Raw genomic sequence first — 24,856 nt, forward strand, 5'->3', positions numbered from 1 at the left:
TAGAGCAAGAAATCGTTTTGCAGGCAGTAAAAACCCCTGTTACCTGTATTCTAGGTTGCGAAGATCAATCCCAGTGAGGCAGGTGGCTTTGTGGCTTAGATTGCTGACTTTGTTGGTATCGTGGAATTCCAAGATGACTGCCCGCTATGGAGGAAGCGGTTGTTGGTGTAGTGTTGTGGCAGGAGAATTCTCCCCAGCTGCCTACGCGCGAGCTTCCTAATTGCGCTGCGCACTTCAACTGTAGTTCTCGCTGAGGTAGGCAGCATCTCTTCCTACGCTGCTATCTCTCGAGTGTTTGACTACTTTTGATAAATCTCTGGAGTTTGAGTTAGACGCTCCAGTTTCTCGTGAAGACACGTGTCCAGGTGACTTTTTTGAAGAAACGAAGATAACGGTATATATCTGGAGGTCTAGTCAGACTCTCCAGCCCTAGAATATACCAGAATTTAGGCGAGGAACACGATTTAATAAGAACAATGACGCAGCAGTCTCCAGTTCTTGAGAACTTGCAGATTGAGGTAACGGGAAGTTGCTACAGTAATGACAAGTAAGTCTCTCAGACATTACAAGTCGCTCAGAAGTTATAGTTGCAGATTGCTACAGGAACAGTTCAATAGCATTGAGCTGTTAGTATATGGAATCTATGAACTCACAAAGGAAACCAGTTAAGACTTCACAGAGTACTTGAGTCAGTGGAAGGCAAAGTTACATTAAGACGTTGGCTACATAGATACAGAGGCTTGCGGAATTAATCAGTTAGCAAGAGGAAGAAATACATTGCAGCAAGATTTCCCGCTTGCTATCATTCAAATTGACTTCATGCATGTAAATATGGTTATATTATATATATATATATATATATATATATATATATATATATATATATATATCCACGAGATTACTCCTTCTGAAGTTCAAGCCCCTGTGGGAGGGGTGGCGCGGACCGGCGGAGACAACCGGCAGTAATATGATCCCAAACGGAGTCCCAAACGCGCTCTTGGAGTAAATAATGATTACCAGGGAAACGGATGGTCACATTGACACAGGTAGGTTTATTCACATCATAAACCTGCTGCAACGCGTTTCACCCACGAACGGGCTTGCTCACACAGCGTGTCTGTGTGAACAAGCCCGTTCGCGGGTGAAACGCGTTGCAGCAGGTTTATGATGTGAATAAACCTACCTGTGCCTTTGGCATATGTTAGAATACACAAAGGCAGTTTTGGGGAAAAGTAAAATCAGTTCTGCAAAGGTGTCCTTCATAAGGATTTCCAGACCTACCCCAGTCAAAGTGCCTAGGTCATTGCCACCACAGTGCACTATTATGAGGTCAGGGTGTTGGATATGCATGAAGGATTTCACCAATGGCATCAATTGGTGCCACTTTAACCCTCTCTGTCCAATCCATTTAATGTCTACATTTGGCAAACCTAGGTCTTTGTGAATGCCTTTGTTTTCTGCATACCTTTGGCTCCAGAAAATATAGCTGTGTCCCACAATCCACACTCTAAGCATCCTGAAAGGAGGTCTGGATGCACTGAAATGGCAGTTTGGAAAGTAAGATGTTTCTAAAATGGTGGCTAAGATGCAGTTTTGAAAAAAGACAAGAAATCATTGGTTGTTTGACAACCTTCTACACTGAAAGGTAGGGTGTATATTTCTGTTTTTTAAACGCATGATTCTTATTGGTTAACAAAAACTGATTGTATGGAACATTATATATGATAAGCTGATATGTTGAAAAGTCAAGCACACTTGCTGTCTTGATTAGCAACATTTTGTGCTCAACTTGTGACCTGTGTGCTCAGTACAGTGTTCCATGACCTGTTTCTATGGTAACGGGCAGAAGGCAGATTGGGGGAAGGGTTCAAATTTATGTCATTTGGAAAGGGTTGAAATGTTTAACCAATAGAAATGTGTGTTTGCTTTTGAATTTATGTGGGAAGGAATGTGATTTGATGTTTACATGTATATGTGTGGAAAATGAGAGTGTCAGGATCCGATCAGTACCGCGCCTACCGAGGCCCTGAAAGAACTACATTACCCAAGAGCACCAGCGGCCAACAGGATATAGGGAGCGCGGTCACGCAGGATGTTGCGCGTTATTTTGAACTTTGGAACTTATCTCTACCTCGGCGGGGAGTGGAGGAGGGAGAAAGTGGAGCGCCGTCAGGGGATACGACATTGGATATCAAACGACTTAGAGGAAGATGAGAGCGGCCAGCCGAAGGCGAGACCGTGAGTACGCAGTGTGCAAGACGCTGTGGAACCGAGCTTCGCTCCGAGTGCATTTCCTATCAAGAGACAGATAGGCGGGTTGCTTGGCAGCTCATTGGTGTAGCGTTAAGTATTTGACAGTCCGAACTTCCGAGAGACGCTGTCGGGTGATTGACAATTCAGTTGGTGTGGGAGTGCGGCAAATAAGGAGGTAACAGCGGTGAAGGAACCGCGTGTTCTCGGGAGTGCACCGCCTAGACCAATCACGGTTACTAGGGTCACGGAAGGGAGAAACCCTGAACCGCCAAATTACTTTGTGGAAAAATACCCAAACCACAGGTGCAGGCTACAAGCCAACCTGGGATTATAATTCTTTGTGTAATCGGAAGAAGAAGGGAATACGAGGTGAAGTAACCTCGAGACTAAGGGTGTACAGCGTTCAGAGAGCTTTCTTATCTCCAGTGGAAACATTATTCTTTTGGTTCTTTTTCGAGACAGTTCATGTTCACAGGGAGTTACAGAAGGAGGTCCTTCACCCCTGAATCGCCATCTGCCGGTGTTATGTCTGGTATGCAAGAGTTGGGCGATCAAGCGCTGCATGGAGCGTGTTGAACGTAGTGGATGTGATAATATCTGTCTTATTTGCTTGATAGGTCTGACGAGGGTAGTTGGCGAGCCGGCCTTATTCCGGTGTTGCGGCCTTTGGGTTGATCCAGGTACCTATACTTTCTAGCGAGACCATCCTGAGAGTAGTTGTGATTACCGTATTTTATTCCTGTCTGTTTTGTTTTTTTGCAGGTTCTTTTCCACTGCTGTCCCTTCCCTTTCCTTTTCCTCCACCTGATCTTTCACACACCCAGTTCCCTTCAGTGGCTGGGTGTTGATAATATCTGGAGGTGGACCTATTTTCTGCAGCAACCGGATCCTGCGAAGCTGGGCTTGACAGAATAACGCGTCCACGAATTGTAGCTTCGCCCGGCTCGGTTGCGGTAGATCATGGCCACCATGGAGGATGTTCTTCAGGCGCTACTAGCTGTACAGCAGGAATTGGCTGCTTCTAAGGCTGAAACTGCGGCTTTAAGAGACAGAGTAGAGAGGCTATCGAGGAACCCGTTTGATGCCGCCCCCGGGGCATCTCAGATACAAGTGACGGTGCCTCCTCCCATACCCCTGGCCAGTCCGGAGAGGTATGCCGGGGATCCCCTTAAAATCCAAGTGTTTTTGACTCAAATCATGCTTCATTTTTCCTGCAAACCTGCCTCCTTCCCTAATAATCATTACCGAGTGGCATTCGCTATATCCTATCTGATAGGGGATGCAGAGAATTGGGCTGTCCCATTAGTGAGAAACAATGATGCAGTATTGTCGGATTGGGCGGCGTTTAGGTCAGAGTTCGAAAAGGGTTTTCTCCCTTGCTTTTCGATAGAAGCAAGGGAGAAACGATTTGGTCACTTATCTAACCACGTTTCAACGATTGGTAGCTGAAACCCCCTGGCCAGAGGAAAAACGTATGTCTCTATATTACCAAGGACTACGAGAGGAGATGAAGGACGTCTTGGCCCAAATAGACCCACAGCCCACCACTTGCACCGATATGATTAACCTAACCCTGCGTTTAGATGGGAGGATGATGGAAAGAGGAGAAAAGAAAAGGTGGGAAAGGGGTCGTACCGAGGAGAGAGAATTACCCGTAAGGCGGTATTAAACCCTGAGGCGTCCTCAGAACCAATGGAAATCGGGGTAGTAAAGAGCCCATTGAGCAGAGAAGAGAGAGAGAGAGCAGAAGGGTACAAGGATTATGTATGTACTGCGGGAAAAAAGGACACTATGTAAGAGACTGTCCCACTAAACCTAAGCCTAACGAAGCCTGGTCTAGACAAAAGAAAGTAGCAGTTTCCACGTTAGCCCCAATAGCAAAGACAGAGGCAGAGGTGGTTAGAGAAAAAGACAAGGAGTTAGGATGTCTTCTACCTTCCTTGGCTAAATCCGATGTACAAGATACAGAAACACATATTGTGCTCCCCAGTACACTTACACAGGGGGATTTCCGTCATCAGATAAAGGCCACGGTGGATTCTGGGGCCACCGGGAACTTCATAGACAGCGGGCTGGTCACTAATCTGGGATTACAAAGGGTACCGAGGAGGACAGCGGAGGAAGTGTTCGCTGTAGACGGAAAGCCATTAAAATCGGGATTGATTGTAGAACAAACAGATAAGCTGCTCATAACAGTGGGCGTAGGGGAGGAAAGACATCAGGAAAAGCTATCTCTTAACATAATTGATGCCCCCCAGTATGAGGTTATCCTGGGCATGCCGTGGTTAAGCCACCACAACCCTACGATAGACTGGAAGAACAAAACCGTGCGGTTCCTTTCCGACACATGTCGGGACCACCTCGTTTATGATTCTTACCACTCACAGAGCGTTTCCTTGACCCATTCCCAGGCGATAGCCACCACAGCTGAAAAAGACGTTACATTACCAGCAGAATACTCACAGTATCAGGATGTTTTTTGTGAAACTAAAGCAGAACAATTGCCCCCTCACAGGGAGTACGATTGTCGCATAGACCTGGTAGAGGGAGCCACTATCCCCGCATGTAGGGTGTATGCCCTTTCAGTGCCCGAAACTAGACATCTGAGGGAATATCTAGACCATTACCTGGCCATAGGGTTTATAAGACCTTCCCGTTCCCCTGCTGCTTCCCCCCTGTTTTTCATCCCAAAGGCAAACGGTGAATTGAGAGCGTGTGTGGACTATCGCATCCTCAATAAGAATACCGTTCGGAACAGATACCCGTTACCACTCATCCCGGTCCTGTTGGACCAAGTCAAGGAGGCCAAAATATACACCGATTGGATTTACGGGGGGTGTACCATTTGGTATGCGTACAGGCAGGGGATGAGTGGAAAACGGCGTTTAAAACCCGATACGGGTTATTTGAATATACTGTTATGCCGTTCGGGTTGTGTAACGCCCCGGCGGCATTCCAGTATTTTCTAAATGATGTTTTGAAGGAATACGTGGATGTATTTGTCGTGGTGTACATCGACGACATCCTCATATATTCGGACACCACAGAAGAACACGTCAGTCATGTTCTCAGAGTACTAAACACCTTAAGATTGCATCTGTTATATTGCAAATTGAGTAAGTGTGAGTTTGGGGTGAAGCAGGTAGAATTTCTAGGGGTAATGCTAAGTCCAGCAGGGTTACGGATGACTGAGAGAAAAGTGGTTGCTGTCCAAGAGTGGCCTACTCCAAAAAACGTTTGTGAGGTTCAGAGTTTTCTGGGCTTTGCAAACTACTACCGTAGGTTTATACAACAATTCTCTCAAGTAGCAGTACCCATCACGAGGCTGCTTAAAAAAGGGGTGCCCTTCCACTGGACCAAAGAAGCGGAGGCAGCGTTTGTATTCCTAAAGACCGCTTTCACTTCAGCACCCATACTAGCACATCCACGACCAGAACACCCTTTTGTGGTAGAGGCTGATGCCTCAGACGAGGCCGTAGGGGCCATCCTGTCACAACGGAATCAAGACACAGGTCAGCTACACCCTGTGGCATATTATGTCGAGGAAATTAAACCCCGCTGAAAGAAATTATACGGTGGCAGAAAAAGAACTGCTAGCCATCAAGAGGGCGTTTCAGGAGTGGAGACATTACCTATGGGGGGCCCAACATCCCGTCACGGTGTACTCAGACCACCAAAACCTCCAGTACATGAAGTCCGCTCGGCATCTTTCCCAACGACAAATGAGGTGGATGCTTTTCTTCGCTGAGTACGAGTTCGTGGTTACCTTTAGACCAGGAGTGGAAAATCGAAAGGCGGACTCATTATCCAGACAGAAAACCGCTGATCATGTCCCTCAGGACCAAAAAATGGAACCCATAATCGATCCCTCGAAAGTGCTGTGCGTGGTATGAGCGGAAAACTTCCTGTCAGAAAGAAGAAGACAGCATCCACCCACAGAATGGGAAAACTGGGCACGAAACGATGCAGACCGGTCAGTAAAAGAAGGATTGCCTTTCTATAAGAACAGAGTATTCCTACCCTCGAAGGAGTTACAAAAGAAGGCGTTCGAGTGGTGCCATGTCTCCCCCTTAGCAGGACATCCAGGAAGACAAAAAACCCTGCAAGTAATCCAACGCCATTTCTGGTGGAAATCACTACCCAAGGACATACCTTCATGGGTTGCTCAATGTAAAGTATGTGCTAGAGCGAAAACTGAAACAAGGGGAAAGAAAGGAAAACTCCTACCCTTACCCACTCCAAGTCGCCCATGGCAACACATTAGTGTGGATTTCAGCACAGGATTACCAACGGAGAAGGGAAATTCGGCCATCATGGTGGTGGTGGATGGACTCACAAAGATGGGGCATTTCATCCCTTGTGTAAATCTCCCCACTGCCAGCGCCACGGCGCAACTCCTTTTGACCCATGTCGTACGGTTGCACGGCCTACCTGAAGTCATTGTTTCTGACAGAGACCCGCAATTCATCGCTAGATTTTGGAAATTATGGTGTAAAGCCCTCCTCATAGAATCATCCCTGTCAACCAGCTTCCACCCTCAGACAGATGGACAAACGGAGCGCTTGATCCAAACCCTCAAGAAATACCTCCGTTGTTATGCTAGAGAAGCCCAGGAATCCTGGACAGACATGATATGGATGGCGGAATTGGCCTATAACAATGTGTGGCACAGCTCCGTAGGCCTCTCTCCGTTTCATGCCAATTTTGGGTTCGAAGCAAAAGTACTTCCGATTTCCATCCCAGAGGAAGTACGAAACCAACCCATGGTTCTGTCAAAAGTGAGAAAACTTCAATCTTTGCATCGCCAGGTTAAAAGGCATTTGACACAAGCCAAGGCGACCTACAACAAATGGGAAGACCGACACAGAAGGGAGGGACCACAATACCAGATTGGGGATCGAGTGTGGCTGTCCACAAAGAACATACGATTTAAGATACGAAGCATCTTTCATCCGCGTTACATAGGTCCGTACACCGTAATCCGACAAATCAATCCAGTGACATACAAACTAAAGTTGCCCGGGACACTTCGAATCCACCCCGTGTTCCATTGTAGTCTTTTGAAGCCAGCACGAGGGGCCCGCCAAAGAGCACCGCCACCAGTGCTGCGTGACGAAGGCCTGGAATACGAAGTCAGGAGCATCAAAGATTCCAAGCTACGGAGAGGAGGGTTGTGGTATCTCATATCATGGAAAGGGTATCCAGCAGAAGATGATTCATGGGAGCCTTGGGAGAATGTGCATGCTCCCAGAGCTATACGTTCGTTCCATCATTGGTTCCCTCTGAAACCTGGGCCTAGAAGGTGCTAGGGGAGGGGGACCAACTGTCAGGATCCGATCAGAACCGCGCCTACCGAGGCCCTGAAAGAACTACATTACCCAAGAGCACCAGCGGCCAACAGGATATAGGGAGCGCGGTCGCGCAGGATGTTGCGCGTTATTTTGAACTTTGGAACTTATCTCTACCTCGGCGGGGAGTGGAGGAGGTAGAAAGCGGAGCACGGTCAAGGGATACAACGTTGGATATCAAACGACTTGGAGGAAGACGAGAGCGGCCAGCCGAAGGCGAGACCGTGAGTACGCAGCGTGCAAGACGCTGTGGAACCGAGCTTCGCTCCGAGTGCATTTCCTATCGAGAGACAAATAGGCGGGTTGCTTGGCAGCTCATTGGTGTAGCGTTAAGTATTTGACAGTCCGAACTTCCGAGAGACGCTGTCGGGTGATTGACAATTCAGTTGGTGTGGGGGTGCGGCAAATAAGGAGGTAACAGCGGTGAAGGAACCGCGTGTTCTCGGGAGTGCACCGCCTAGACCAATCACGGTTACTAGGGTCACGGAAGGGAGAAACCCTGAACCGCCAAATTACTTTGTGGGAAAATACCCAAACCACAGGTGCAGGCTACAAGCCAACCTGGGATTATAATTCTTTGTGTAATCGGAAGAAGAAGGGAATACGAGGTGAAGTAACCTCGAGACTAATGGTGTACAGCGTTCAGAGAGCTTTCTTATCTCCAGTGGAAACATTATTCTTTTGGTTCTTTTTCGAGACAGTTCATGTTCACAGGGAGTTACAGAAGGAGGTCCTTCACCCCTGAATCGCCATCTGCCGGTGTTATGTCTGGTATGCAAGAGTTGGGCGATCAAGCGCTGCATGGAGCGTGTTGAACGTAGTGGATGTGATAATATCTGTCTTATTTGCTTGATAGGTCTGACGAGGGTAGTTGGCGAGCCGGCCTTATTCCGGTGTTGCGGCCTTTGGGTTGATCCAGGTACCTATACTTTCTAGCGAGACCATACTGAGAGTAGTTGTGATTACCGTATTTTATTCCTGTCTGTTTTGGTTTTTTGCAGGTTCTTTTCCACTGCTGTCCCTTCCCTTTCCTTTTCCCCCGCCTGATCTTTCACACACCCAGTTCCCTTCAGTGGCTGGGTGTTGGTAATATCTGGAGGTGGACCTATTTTCTGCAGCAACCGGATCCTGCGAAGCTGGGCTTGACAGAGAGGGGAACTTTGCCATTCTTTGGTTCTGCTGACAGGTGCACAGTGCAGAGATTCTATATAAGAAATTTTGGTGTGTGACTGATATCTGGTGTGTGACTGATATACTTCTTAATCTACAAAACAACCTGAAAGGTGAGTTATTTAATTGTGAGGGGATGTATGTAGACTATTTTGATTTTAATCAGACTAATGTATTTCTCCTGCTAAAGTGTAGGGAGAACTTTTTTTCTCTACAATCTTATTGACAGTGTGTGTGCATGTAGAAACCATTCTGTGATAAGCATTTGTGTTTTTCATGTGTTTGCAGACAGATAACAGTGCTGTTTTTATATTTTGGTAGAATTAGAAACCAGTCATTGTTTATGAATTTGTGAAATTAGTTATGTTTCTACACTAAAATGTAGTACCCCGTCTAGATGAAGAAATGTGTTTTGGTATAGTGCAAGGGATAGTGTTGTTTGTCTAGAATCACACAGTGAGTCTGTGTGCATTTGGGAACCACTGTGAGAGAAGCATTTGGTAACATTGTGTATTTGCTGACAGATAACTGTTTTAAAACCTGTCTTGTTGTCAAGTTTTAGTAGCATTAGAAGGCAGATTTTGCTTATGCTTTGATTAAATGAGTCAGGCTTTGACTCTAAAGTGCAGTTCTGAAATATGTCGTTTGTGTGCATTCCCCTTACCTCTTCCACTGTAGTGAATGAGTTTTGAGCTCCTAGGGATAGTGGCGCTTGTCTAGAATTACACTGTGAGTGTGTGTGCTTTTGGGAACCACTGTGAGAGAAGCATTTGGTAACATCATGTATTTTCTGACAGATAACTCTTTTAAAACCTGTCTTGTTGTCAAGTTTTAGTAGCATTAGAAGTCAGTCTTTGCTTATGCATTGATAAAATGAGTCATGCTTTGACACTAATGTGCTGTACTGTAATATGTAGATTGTGTGTAGTCTCCTTACCCCTTGCACGGTAGTGAATGAGTATTGGTAAGCTGCTAGGGATAGTGTTGCTTGTCTAGAATCACACTGTGAGTCTGTGTGTATTTGGGAACCACTGTGAGAGAAGCATTTGGTAACGTGTATTTGCTGACAGATAACTCTTTTAAAACCTGTCATGTTGTCAAGTTTTAGTAGCATTAGAAGCCAGTCTTTGCTTATACGTTGATTAAATGAGTTAGGCTTTGACACAAAAGTGCAGTCCTGAAATATGTAGATTGTGTGCAGTTCCCTTACCACATCCACAGTAGTGAATGAGTTTTGGTAAACTCCTAGGGATAGTGATTGTTGTCTAGAATCACACTGTGAGTCTGTGTGCATTTGGGAACCACTGTGAGAAGTATTTGGTAACATCGTGTACTTGCTGACAGATAACTGTTTTAAAACCTGTCATGTTGTCAAGTTTTAGTAGCATTAGAAGCCAGTCTTTGCTTATGCATTGATAAAATGAGTCATGCTTTGATACTAATGTGCTGTACTTTAATATGTAGATTGTGTGTAGTCTACTTACCCCTTGCACAGTAGTGAATGAGTTTTAGTAAGCTGCTAGGGAGAGTGTTGCTTGTCTAGAATCACACTGTGAGTCTGTGTGCATTTGGGAACCACTGTGAGAGAAGCATTTGGTAACATTGTGTATTTGCTGACAGATAACTGTTTTAAAACCTGTCTTGTTGTCAAGTTTTAGTAGCATTAGAAGGCAGTTTTTGCTTATGCTTTGATTAAATGAGTCAGGCTTTGACACAAAAGTGCAGTCCTGAAATATGTAGATTGTCTGCAGTTCCCTTACCACTTCCACAGTAGTGAAGGAGTTTTGGTAAACTCCTAGGGATAGTGGTTGTTGTCTAGAATCACACTGTGAGTCTGTGTGCATTTGGGAACCACTGTGAGAGAAGCATTTGGTAACATCGTGTATTTTCTGATAGATAACTGTTTTAAAACCTGTCATGTTGTCAAGTTTTAGTAACATTAGAAGCCAGTCTTTGCTTATGCATTGATAAAATGAGTCAGGCTTTGACACTAAAGTGCAGTACTTAAATATGTAGATAGTGTGCAGTACTCTTCTAGACTAGTGAATGAGGTTTGGTAAACTCCTAGGATAGTGTTGCTTGTCTAAAATCACACTGTGAGTCTGTGTGCATTTGGGTAAGGATTGTGAGAGAAGCATTTGGTTACATCGTGTATTTTCTGACAGATAACTGTTTTAAAACCGGTCATGTTGTCATGTTTTAGTAGCATTAGAAGCTAGTCTTTGCTTATGCATTGATAAAATGAGTCAGGGTTTGACACTAAAGTGCAGCACCATGTACTATTCACTTCACTTCGCCAGAACTGAAAATGTAAAAGTTTTACCCAGGCACTGTCCTAGCAGTAGTCTGATGATTTTGTCAGTTTCCAAGTACTCATGTTGTGAACCATACATTACCACATAGACTGCTTCAAATGTCTATGCAGTATGCATGCAGTCTTCTAACATACTATACACTTGTCTTTCACACCTTCAATTCCCTAGTTAGTATCCATACAGTCCAGCAAACATCCTGTCACTCCCTTTGCACTCCACTAGTGACCCATTTAGTACCAAGTAGTAATCCATTCACTGTGCCAAAAGCCAACCACTTATAAATTCACCCAGGCACTCTCCTTGCTGTACTCTAATCATTCAGTCAGTACCCAAGTACTCATGCAGTGAGCCAGGCCTTAGCACATAGACTTCTTCAAACGCCTATTCACTATGCATGCAGTCCTCTAACCACCTACATACTTGTTTTTCATACCTTCAATTCCCCAGTCAGTATATATACACTCCAGCAAACACCCTGTCACTCCCCTTGCACTTCTCTAGTGACCCATTCAGTACCATGTACTAATCCATTCACTGTGCCAAAACCCAAACACTTATAAATTCACACATGTACTCTTCTTGCAGTACTGTAATCATTCAGTCAGTACCCAAGTACTCATCCAGAGACTCAGGTCTTAGCACGTGGACTGCTTCAAACCCCTATCCACTATGCATGCAGTCTTCTAACATACTATACACTTGTCTTTCACACCTTCAATTCCCTGGTTAGTATCCATACAGTCCAGCAAACATCCTGTCACTCCCTTTGCACTCCTCTAGTGACCCATTCAGTACCAAGTACTAATCCATTCACGGTGCCAAAAGCCAACCACTTATAAATTCACCCAGGCACTCTCCTTGCTGTACTCTAATCATTCAGTCAGTACCCAAGTACTCATGCAGTGAGCCAGGCCTTAGCACCTAGACTGCTTCAAATGCCTATTCACTATGCATGCAGTCCTCTAACCACCTACATACTTGTTTTTCATACCTTCAATTCCCCAGTCAGTATATATACACTCCAGCAAACACCCTGTCACTCCCCTTGCACTTCTCTAGTGACCCATTCAGTACCATGTACTAATCCATTCACTGTGCCAAAACCCAAACACTTATAAATTCACCCATGCACTCTTCTTGCAGTACTGTAGTCATTCAGTCAGTACCCAAGTACTCATCCAGCGACTCAGGTCTTAGCACGTGGACTGCTTCAAACCCCTATCCACTATGCAGGCAGTCTTCTAACCACCTACACACTTGTCTTTCACACCTTCAATTCCCTAGTCAGTATCCATACAGTCCAGCAAACATCCTGTCACTCCCTTTGCACTCCTCTAGTGACCCATTCAGTACCAAGTACTAATCCATTCACTGCGCCAAAAGCCAACCACTTATAAATTCACCCAGGCAGTCTCCTTGCTGTACTCTAATCATTCAGTCAGTACCCAAGTACTCATGCAGTGAGTCAGGCCTTAGCACATGGACTGCTTCAAATGCCTATCCAGTATGCATGCAGTCCTCTAACCATCCTACACAGTTGTCTTTCACACCTTCGATTCCCCAGTCAGTATTCATACACTTCTAGCAAACACCCTGTTACTCACCCAGTGTGTCTCCTTATAGTACTGTAATCATTCAGTCAGTTAGCATGTAGTCTTTTAGTGAGGTAGGCTTTAGGGCATGAACTGCTTCAAAGTAGTATGCACTATGCATGTAGTGTTTAACCATCGTCACACTTGTGGTTCAGGGCTATAGTTTCTTAGTCAGTTTTTATATAAAATGTGTTTGTACAGTTATGGAATAGTATAAATTTGAAAGTTATTAATATACATTTATTTGTGATTCTTATTTACAGATACTGTTTTATAACGTTAAAATAGAGAAATCATGCCAGAAAAAAAAAGAAAAAGAAAAGAACAGAGACAGGAGGATTATTTGAAGAAACATCAACCACAAGTATTGAATGTAGAAGATAATGTGGCTAAAAGGAAAAAATCTTCTGGTAAGATCACAAAGCAATTTATTAAAAATGTTTGTAGGAGGAAACAGAATGTAGATAATGCTGGAAATACTGAGAATTCTTCAAGTAAGAAAAAAATATTTTACAAGAGAGTAGTGCATAATTTGCTGAAAGATGTGAAGAAATATAAAAAGAGAGCTTTATTTTATAAAAAGAAGAAGCATATTGAAAACATTGTGGAAAAGGCTTTTGAAGTAAAAAGGAAACTGTTTATTTTAGTCTTAAACAGAATTTGATCACTAGATAAACCAATCCAGGTAATGAAGGCCAAAAGTAGGAGGAAAAGAGTTATTAATAAAAAAAAAATTGGTGATGTTTTTTTGGGAGAATGGAAACACAGTTCCAGTTCAGAGCCTTTTTTTAACGAAGAGAGTTATTCACTGAGCGAAAAATTATTGTATGCAGTTGACACCAGTGGTAGAGGTTATGAGGTTAGCGATGGTTGTCCAATTGAGAAAGAGAAAATGGTTGAAAGAAATGCAGAAGAAGTGATAGCTGATGAAGTTTTAGGGAGACGTGCTAAAAGCGCTGTGTTCACTTGGGATTGCAGTAGTGTTTGCAGTGTACGACAGGAATCTATTGAAAAATTATGTAGTTTTTTACGAGCCTATACTAAAAAAAGTGTAAATCAAAAGATTAAGCTGTTGCAAGGACTAGACCCTTGCAGAGTTAGAAAACATACTGGTTTGCAAGGTCATTCTCTGTCTCGTCTTTCTAGGAAAGTTTGTCAAAGTGTTTTTCACCATTTCAGAATGCTGGCAGTACATCATACTCAAATGCGGAAGTTAGTGAGAAGGTTGTATTTTGCAAAAAGTCCAGCACTAAAGTTAAGTGAGTTGAACAGTGCTCTTTTGCGTGGGTCAGTATCAGATGTGAAGCAGGTCTGTGATGATATTGAGTTTTTTTACTTTGGTCCTCAGCAAGAGAGTGAAGAAACTGGCACTTTAGTAGAAAAAAATGTTGAAGACAATGTACAACCCGTAATTACAGAAAAATTTAAGGATGGAATCACAAAGGTTAAGGTAATTTCAGGTGAAAGACCAAATGTTTCTTGTATTTTTTGTCGGCGAAGTCACTATAAAAATCAGACAATGTATCATGTGTCAATCTGTATTTAAAAAGTGAAATAGAAGATAATGATAAGTGCATGCAATTTGCAACTTATTTGCTGGTAGAAGACTGTTTTGATTTGGGATGTGAGCAGCGTATTTGCAAATATTGTTATAACAAATTAGATGAGAATAAAATGCCTGCTAGAGCTGTTCATAATAATCTAGAGTTGGTTGCTATTCCTCCAGAGCTGATAGATTTAAATACGCATGAGTCTATTCTCATACAATGTGTTCACCCGTTTCAGGCTATTGTTCGTATGGAGCCCAAAACAGGTAAATTACCTCCATGAGAGTTGCAAAGAGGATTGAAAGGAAGATTTGTGTATTTACCGTTAGATTTAAGGAAACATATTGAATTTATTGGTGTAGACCATGCAGAAAATGAGCCACTAGTCATTCTAGTTAATGGTGTTCCTACTAAGAATAAGAAAATTTAGCAAGAGTTAGTGGATGTTAGAAAAGTGCAAAAGGCATCATTGTATCTGTTAAAAAATAATGAGTACTATAGAAATGTGTTTGTAGGAGAAGAAGAAATAGATTTAGCAGAAGATACTGAAACATTAAGTGGACAAGTAGAAAAAGTGGATAGTCCAGATGTGAAGAAATCTATGAACATTACAATGTACATCCACTTCATTCCAAAGAGGTGATGGGGAATACAATTGAGTTGTTTCAAATGAAAAAAGCAACAGGAAGTCCCATGAGTGTATGGGAAGAGAGCTTGGAAGCTCGTTGTTTCCCGCAGTTGTTTCCAACAGGAAAAGATGGACGATATGATGAACGGACAACAAGATTATATGCAGAAGATCCAAGATTTCGACAATGTATCCCTTATATGTTTCATCTTCTGTTTGAAAGTGACTTGTCTGGACTTTCATATGCAGTAAATCACATTTTAAAAACTGGAATGCATCTTCAAAATGTAACTGCAAAGGATTTTATGGATAAAGTGCATCAGAGAAATGATCATTTAGAATCTCAGTTGATTAATCTGATGGCATGTCAGCGTGGGACTAATGAATATTGGTACCGTCGACATGGAGAACTGAAATGTATGATACGGACCTTGGGAACTCCTACATGGTTTGTTACACTAAGCTGTGCTGACTATGCTTGGGATGATTTACTTGAATTTCTTCGAGAGGCAAATTCCAATATAAAAAATATTGAATACAAGACACCTGGAGAATTGTGCTCTTTGGATCCTGTCAATGTATGCAGATATTTCAATCATAGATTTGAAGCTATGATGTCTTTCATCTGCAATAAAAAGAATCCTCCTCTTGGAGAAGTTGTGGATTTCTTTTGGAGAAAAGAGGAGCAAGAGGTGCTCCTCACATACATATGTTGTTATGGATCAAGGACGCCCCCAAATTTGGAACAGATTCAGATGAAACTGTTTTGTCTTTCATTGAAGATTATGCTACATGTGCTCTTCCCAATAGCAGAGAAGATAAAAACTTAAAACAACAAGTCTTACGATTTCAAAGCCACAGGTGTGGAAAATACTGTCGACGAAAGTACAAGTCAAAGGATAAGTTCTATACCAAATGTCGTTTTGGATTGCCATGTCCTCTATTATCCAAAGGAAGAGTGAACAGTTTTATGTCAGCTATGCGACATACCATCACAAGAAAGTCTCCGAAAAACACCTACAACTTAAGAAGAAGCGAAGAATCGAAATACATAAATGACTACAATCCAGTTATTTTATCCATGTGGAACGCTAACATGGATATTCAGTATGTTGCGGACAATTCCATTGCTGTTGCTCGATATGTAACGTCTTACATTACTAAATCAGAAAAGACTGAATTGAAAGAAATGTGGGAAGAGATTTCTCATGAGAAGACTCTAAGTAAGAAATTATACAGTTTCAGTTTGAAGATGTTATCGCATCGTGAAATTGGAGCATATGAATGTTCAGATCGGTTTTCATCTGCAAGTCTATATTCCAAAAGTAGAAGAATCATTTGGGTGAGTCTAGGTCTTGCAGGAATGCAAAATCGGGTACTGAAATCTGTTCAAGAAATTGAATATTTAGCAGAAAATTAACCAGAAAGTACAGATATTTTGAAAACGAATATGTTGGACACATACTACCCAAATAAAAGTCATCATCTTGAGAACATGTGTCTCTATGAAGTGCTGCAAAACTACACTTTTAAACGGAATACTACAGAGAACATCAACGATGGAAAATATGGAGTGATTGGTTCCGAAGGATGTCTAGTGAAACAAAGGAAAGGAAATTTAATTTATCACAGGAAACTGAGTTGCGACACTGCTGACAAAAGGGAATTTTACTATTTAGTCCTTTTGCAAATGTTCAAACCACGGCGTTCAGAACTGGAATTACTTGGAGATTTTCCCAGCTATGAAGATTCATTTAATGTTTCTAAAGATAGCATACAATGCAGTGCTTTCGCAAATTATGTCAAAATGTTGAATGATGAAATTGATCAAGAAGCTATAATTGCAGCTGAGTTCTCAAGACAGTCAAAGTTCTGCTGCACTGAGTCAAGATCCACTAGGACAACCAATTGTTGAAAATGAAGCAGCGATTGCAATGAATGAGGTGGAAACAGCAATGTATCAAGCTCAAGAAGATGCAATACAGTTAGGAAACTTGGAAGAACAACTAAATGTTGAACAGAAACAAATATATCAGCAAGTGAAAGAGCAGATTGACCATGGATTACTTTATGAAAAGAGAGGGTGCTCATGTACATCATTTCAACCTATCCGAATGTATGTGAGTGGCCAAGCTGGAACAGGAAAACGTTTCTTAATTAAAGTAATTACAAGTTATCTGCAGAAAACAACGGATTCGCATTTGTCTTGTGTTGTCACTGCTCCAACTGGGTTGGCAGCACATAACATTAAAGGAATTACTTTACATCGTTTACTAATGCTGCCAATAGAGCATGAGGACAAATTGGAAAACCACAAGCTATCTGGAGAAGCTTGTTGTGAAGTTTCAAGAGTCCGGAAGAAAATGAAACTTCTCATTATTGATGAGGTGAGCATGGTCTCAAACTTGATGCTTGCCTTTGTGCATTTAAGAATGCAGCAAATTCTTAAAACAGAGTATGACGTGTTATTTGGAGGAAAACACGTCATAGTTTTTGGAGATCTACTGCAACTGACTCAGGTAAAAGGACAACCGGTATTTAAAACACTTGCCCATGAAGATACCAGAAAGTCTCTTGGCAATGTTGGTAATGTGAACATTTGGAGTAATTTTGAATACAAAGAACTGACAACAAATATGCAACAGGCAAATGATGCTGAATATGGAAGTATTCTTCAAGATATAAGAATTGGAATTCTTTCAAAACAAGGCAAACAAGCTTTGGAGAGTCGATTACTTTGCAATGTCTTTCCAAATGAAAATGCAGTTCCTGCAAAAGTGTACGTGGAAATTGCTAAAAATAAGTCAGTGATTTGCTTAATGCCAACACTGCGCGAGTGTTCCATATTCAACGAAGAATTATTGAAACTGGAAAATGAAGAAATTGTAAAAATGAAAGTCATCGATAAAATACTGCATGAAGGAATCACTATTATTTTGACGAGAAAGTTGAGATCAAAACTGGATTGTTTAGAAAAAAAAATATCAGTCAGTCAGTCAGAAAAACTTTATTTCGGCTACAAGCCATAAAAGTGCATAAAATAACATAGTGTAATAACAACAAGAAAGATTAAAAAAAAGATAAGACATGATTCTGGGTGTAGATACAATCATCATTCAGCAATTCATAGAATAAAAACAAGATAGTAACAATAAATAGTACCCATAAAATTGCCTTAGTGAGGTAGTAGTTGTCTTCTGAAAAAAAATATCTAAAACTGCTGGTTTAGAAAAAACACTATGGTGCCGATTCCGATCCTAGAGAAATTTTCCCCGTACGAATCGTATCCGGATTTTTTTCCGTACGAATCGTACAAGTACCGTACAAACTGGCAAGTACGATTCGTATGGGAAAAAATACATACGAATCGCATTGGGAAAATTCCCCGACACGTCCTCGGGTCGGGAAAAGTGTCCGACACGTCCCCGGACGATTTTCCGTACGAATCGTAAAACTGAAGTCCGAGCGCGCAAGTACGATCCGCCCCGTGCGTCCGATTGTACAACCGTATGGAAAAAACACCGTACAGAGCGAACTTCTATAGCAACCATAGAGAAATGTGCCCGCATACGCGCCGTCCCCCCCAGCCCCCGTATGCACACGCCGTCCCCCCACCCGTCTATGTACACCCGTGTATGTACACCCGTGTATGTACGAGACGTACCCCCACCCGTGTATGTACACCCGTGTATGTACGAGACGTACCCCCACCCGTGTATGTACGGTGCGGACCCCCAGCGCTATGCGCTGGGGGTCCGCACCGCACATACACGGGTGGGGGTACGTCTCGTACATACACAGGTGTACATACACGGGTGTACATACACGGGTGTACATTCTCGGGTGGGGGTACGTCTCGTACATACACGGGTGTACATACACGGGTGTATATTCACGGGTGTATATTCACGGGTGGGGGTATGTCTCGTACATACACAGGTGTACATACACAGGTGTACATACACGGGTGGGGGTACATATCGTACATACACGGGTGTACATACACGGGTGTACATACACGGGTCGGGGTACGTCTCGTACATACACGGGTGTACATACACGGGTGTACATACACAGGTGGGGGTACGTCTCGTACATACATGGGGGGCTGGGGGGGACGGCGCGTACATACGGGGGCTGGGGGGGCGGCATGTACCGGGCCCCCTATACCGCTCGCATCACGGCGTACTTACCTTTTCCGGCACTTTTTGGGTGCCGTAAAAATATTGCCATCCGGACTGCTGTCGGTACGAATCGTACTTGCTGGTACGTAAAAACATGCCTAACTCCGTCCGGACGTCACGTCCGTGGTGTCCCGGATCACATTCGTATGTATTTTACTGTCGGTCGGTGTTTTGTCCGACTCGTACGGAAATGGCGTTTCCGTACGAATCGTACTTGCAAGTTTGTAGGGTTTTTTTCCCAGGTACGAGTCGGACGGAGAAAACGCTCTGACCGACGGTTCATACTCGGTTTTTCCAGGATCGGAATCGGCACCTATATGTGTGTGTAAACTGTCGGGTAATTTTATGGCGTAATTTGGATGTAGAGAAAGGTTTAGTTAATGGTGCAATGGGTAAAGTGGTGGATTTTGTGAATTATCAGAAAAAAGAAGGAATTGAATTTTAAATTAAATTTGATAAGATTGATGAAGTTAAAGAAATTGGTCGTTGTTCAGTTCGTTTTTTGCTTGTTAAAGATTTATATGTCCGTAGGAAACAATTTCCATTTTCTCTAGCATATGCATTGACTATTCATAAATCTCAAGGATTAAGTGTAGACAGTGCATTGGTGAACATTGGATCTACTGTATTTAAAGAGGGAATGGCATATGTTGCATTGTCACGAGTCAGACCATTATCTGGTTTGTTTTTGATTGATTTTGATGAGACAAAGGTTACTGCAGATGCAAACTGTGTAAAAGAGTATAATAGGTTAAGAAGGGTGTATGCTCCAAATTTAAGTCAATATCCTGTATTTGAAAAGCGTGTGGTTGGTCGAAAAAGAAGGTTAGAGAATATCTGTTCTGAAGGTGTCAAGAAAGGAAAAGAACAAGATAATGTTGTGATTTCAGGTAAAAAGAAATTGGACACTGTTGAAGAGATTGTATCAATTTGAAAATAGTTCTGGTGTCAACTGCTATGCTAATGTAGTGGTCAATGTTGTTTTTTATCTGGAAGGTTTGCAAGAACAAATTATGCAGAATCGGGAAGAAAGATTTTGTTCTCTGTTGCATTCTGTTTATGAAAAATTGACAACAGATAGAAGTAAAATACAATCTGTTTCAGATGTTCGTAGTCTTTTGGATGTGTGTTCTGGTTCTACACAATTTACACAAAATATCCAACAAGATGCTCAGGAATTTTTAATGTATATGCTTACCATTATTTAAAATGAAGGTGTATTAATAGAAAGGATTTTTGGCCTTTCTTACAAATGGGAACATCATTGTGAAAACTGCATGTATACAATGTAGACACTGAGAGATTTCTGTATTTAACATTACCAGACTGTAAATCAGTGTCTTTCAATAAATTAGTTAAAGGTGCAAATCAAAACATGGAGTGTAGCCAATGTAAATCAGAAATGTTATCCACATTATTCTTAACAAAATATGGAAAATACATAATTTTAATGATGTAACGTTGTACAGCTGACGAAAGAAAATTGGATACTTTAATAAAGCAATTTGTAGCAGCATAACTATCAATATGAGGAAGGACTTTTGTAGCAATTGCAATAATTTTCCATGATGGTCCTTCCACCACATCTGGACATTACACTGCCTATCTAAAATGTGAGAAAGGCTGGACACTTTGTAATGATTCCCAGTTGGTTTTTAAACAACGTTTGCCTAGGGAATTACAAAATTCCTATCTAATATTTTTAAAGTCAAAGTTTTAGGAAGATAATTCACTCTCTAAGGAATTTATTATTATAATTTAATAGGACTACCATTGGACAATTTACATAGAGAAGGAGTGCAAAAATACCATTTGGCCTCAAGGAAAGGTATATTATTGAATTATGGACTTTTTGGTGGTCATTGATTCGGTGAATATTTTAATGCGGCAATATTTACAGTTTTTATAAGTTAAAGTTATATAATTTTGTAAGCTGTAAGCATTTCATATATGTGTGATTTGTATTTTCTGGTATTTTACTGAGAATAGCATGTTGGGTTTTTTCTGATTGTTTTTTTTTTGCCCGCTGTTAAGTGATGAGTACGATTGAAATCACTATTTCTAGTGAAATTCAATATACAGCAAAAAAGGCAAACAAATTACTTTGTAGAAATTATGCGGTGTTGTAAAAAATGTATTATTACATGTTATAAATTTTTTTTCTTTTCTTTCACAGATCCAAATTTTAAAATAAGCAATTTATATGAATTTAGATTGCAATGAAAATTTGAAAAACATGTATACCATTTTTTATTCCTATTACTGTGAAGGTAAGTTTAACTAAGTCTCAATATGCAGAATGAGGAGGTCTGCAAGAAGCTACAAAGTTGAAACACTCTGTTTATACCCATGTAGTTTTGAAATCTGACCATAATCAGATATCATGTGACCTGCAAAAAAAGAGATTTGAGGGGTTCATAATATTTTCCATTGTACCTATTGAAGGACCGCAATCATTTCACTCATTCTTCTTTGAACATCTTTGCAGACAAAACTCTGTGCTTACCTTCTATCATTTGCAAGGAATTTTAAAACCGGAAATATGTCACTTTTTGTAACATAGTTATTGCGCAAGACACTCTTTCATATTTACAAAGAGAGGAAAAGGCATGCTGTGAACTTTTTATACTCCATGTAAATACAACCTCATTATGCACACCACGTTGCGTTGAAAGGTTGTTCTATAAGTGTTGTTGTGCATGATTGCACTGAATACTCATAGAACAAGACACATGTCTAGATTTATCAGAAATCAGAAATCTCAACATGTGTGTGAATGCTGCACCATTCTAAAATTGGTGTAGGAAAGCACAACAAGGAGAATTGTTTTCATTTCTCCACATTTTTATATCTTCAATGCATGCTGAAATGTTCAGCATACTTTGAAGGAGAAAAATGCATTTTCTCATTGTTTTTGTGCAGGAAGGTGTGTCTTCATGCAGAAAAACAAACAGCACATGACACAGATATCCTTGCACTATGGTGCAAGGGTGCCTGTGTCACCACATGGCTGCAGATTAAGCAGCCGTGCAGAGAGAAGCATAGATTTGCAACATATTTATGTACATATGTTGCATCCCTGTGCTTCGGAAGTACTACAGCACACTGAAGTTAAAGAGGTTACTGTGTGATGCTGCAGCACTTCCTCATAGTTCTGCACTTATACATTCACCATACGCTACTAATGCATTCATTCATTCAATTACGTACTACACATACATTCATCTAAACTTTCACACAGTAACAAAGAAATTTAGCTCTTTTTTTAAACCAGGAAAGTTAGTTCTTAGAAGAACTTTTTTTTTCTTCTTTTATATTTTTTTTGGTTTTTCTAACAATTTTGTGATTTTTTTGTTTTTTCTGGAAAAAAAAACAAAAAACAAAACAGGAGGAACCAAACAATGAACTTCAGGGAACAAAAAAAAACCAAAACAAAAACCTAGCAATTGTGACTTTCTTGCCGGCGGCAGATCAGATCGATCGACTGCTCACCGTAGCACAAAGTCGCATTGCACTTAGTGCAGAGCACTTTTAAAAATTGAAATTGAGGACGGATGTCCAAGTTTTGGGCTGATGGATGCACTCTTGAAGTGCTCGGCTGCGATGAGGTGGAAGGCGCAGGAGCAGGAGTGTTTCTCATCTGTTTGCACTCTTCTCGTGCAAGATTTTTCGGATGAAGGGTTCTTAGGTGCTTCATCATACTTGTCGTGCCGCACGAGTATTTCTTGTTAGGCTCCCCTCGCGACAGCACTCTTTTGCAAATTTTGCACGTGACCAAGGTGGCATTGGTCTTTGTTTGCCCCTCGGGAAAAGTAAAAAATATCCACACCACTGAAGAAAAATGTTGTGGGCGTGGTGCCTCCTCCAAAAATACATCCTCAGATGAATGAGGAGATGCAGGTGATGCCTGCTGCCCTGAAGCCATTTTTTGTTGAAAAAAGTTAGAGCTAAGTTTAAACTTAGTTTAAAAAATCCTCTTCTCTGCAAAGAGATGCTCCTCCAAAGAAGGTGAAAGAAGAATGATTGAATTGGGTGGGGGTCTTTCAATAGTTAGAACAGGAAGTGTAATGAACCAATCAAATCTCTTTTTTTGCAGGTCACATGGGATCCGCGCACCCTGCGCTTACGCATCACGCACCCAGCGCGCATCTGCGAAATTGAATAAAAAAAAATATAGGATTAGATGTAAAAATATATTACTTTTAAGACTAGTCTAGAGTTTGTCTTCAATTAATATTTACATGAAATACATATATATGTTTTTTACATGTTAAATATTTCGCGGGATCTGCGCACCTACCGCGTCATAGACGCAGATGACGCATCGCGGAAGTGCGTAAACGTCGCGTTACGTACATCGAACGTGTCGCGTATAGGCTGGGAGTCGCGTACCGGTCGCATTGCGATCGCGCAAAAAACACATACCCAACGCATACCATGCACGGATGCTAACGCGTAGGGATCGAGAACCTTGCGCATAGGGTGCGCGGATCCAAAAACATGGAAAAAAATATATAAAATAAAGTTTTGGACATATAGTTAAAAAAATATTTTTAAAAACATAAAAAAATATGTTTGAAAAACCCAATAAAAACAAATAATATTTTTTAATTTTTAAAAGAATTAATTGAAAAAATAAGTTTAAAGAATGGTGATAAAAAGAATTTCAAAAAAACATAATTAATGAAATTGACACACTGAATTTGAAAAATATAGAAACCCAATGAAAATCATTAAACATGATATCTTTAGAGATAATTTATAGATAGGAATTAGCATTTAAAAAACCTTTGAAATTCACTGAAAAAACCATAGGTTTCATGCACGTTATAGTTAGGAATTGGCATTTAAAAAACCTTTGAAATTCACTGAAAAAACCAAAGGTTTCAGGGGCGTTATAGTTAGGAATTGGCATTTAAAAAACCTTAGAAATTCACTGAAAAAACCATAGGTTTCAGGGGCGTTATAGACATTATGGACATTTCCCTCGTACAAAACCCTAGAAATTCCCTTGTTATAGTTTGTTCAGCTAACTATAACTCGCGCCCCCGCAATACACTGCTGATGACATCACATATTACATCACTCATGACATGGTCAGTGACATCACTGATGACATCACTGATGACATCTCAAATGACATCACTGATGACGTCATCCATGTGATAAATTAGTGCATCTTCTCACACCTTAATCTAACCTTTGAAACACCGGCTCAAAATTTCAGACGGCCATTTTGAAAACCATAGATACTCCAATACCAATAACTACATACCCACTCATTGACTCTTAGGTCTACATACATCTCCACTCCCTCACTTGTACAGTCACTCATACTTACAGTCACTCCGTACAGGACTATTATATGCATTTATACACCTATATAGACACTCACACACTGCCAATCATCCATTGAAGTACTGACACACCTAGTCAGTCATGCAATTAATTAATCACAGTCCAATTTACTCACCTATACAGTTAAACACACTCAAGTTCACTTACTCATAAAAATACTAACAAATTCTGACGCTCTTATACAATTACTGATACAAGCACACACTTATCCATACAGCCACTCCCGCAATCACACACTCTCACATATAGATAGTTATATACTCTTACACACATATACACTGCGTTTCACATATGTAGTTACTGACACATGTACAACTGAGATATACATTCAATCACTAACACACCCATACATACACTCACCCAACCATACAGTCCATCACAGTTGCACTCTTAAAACCATGCAGCCATAGAATTGCCCACTCACATATCTATGCACAGAGTCACACACACCCTACCCACAC

This window comes from Triturus cristatus, chromosome 5_1 (assembly GCF_964204655.1).
Source record: "Triturus cristatus chromosome 5_1, aTriCri1.1, whole genome shotgun sequence".
NCBI lineage: Eukaryota > Metazoa > Chordata > Amphibia > Caudata > Salamandridae > Triturus > Triturus cristatus.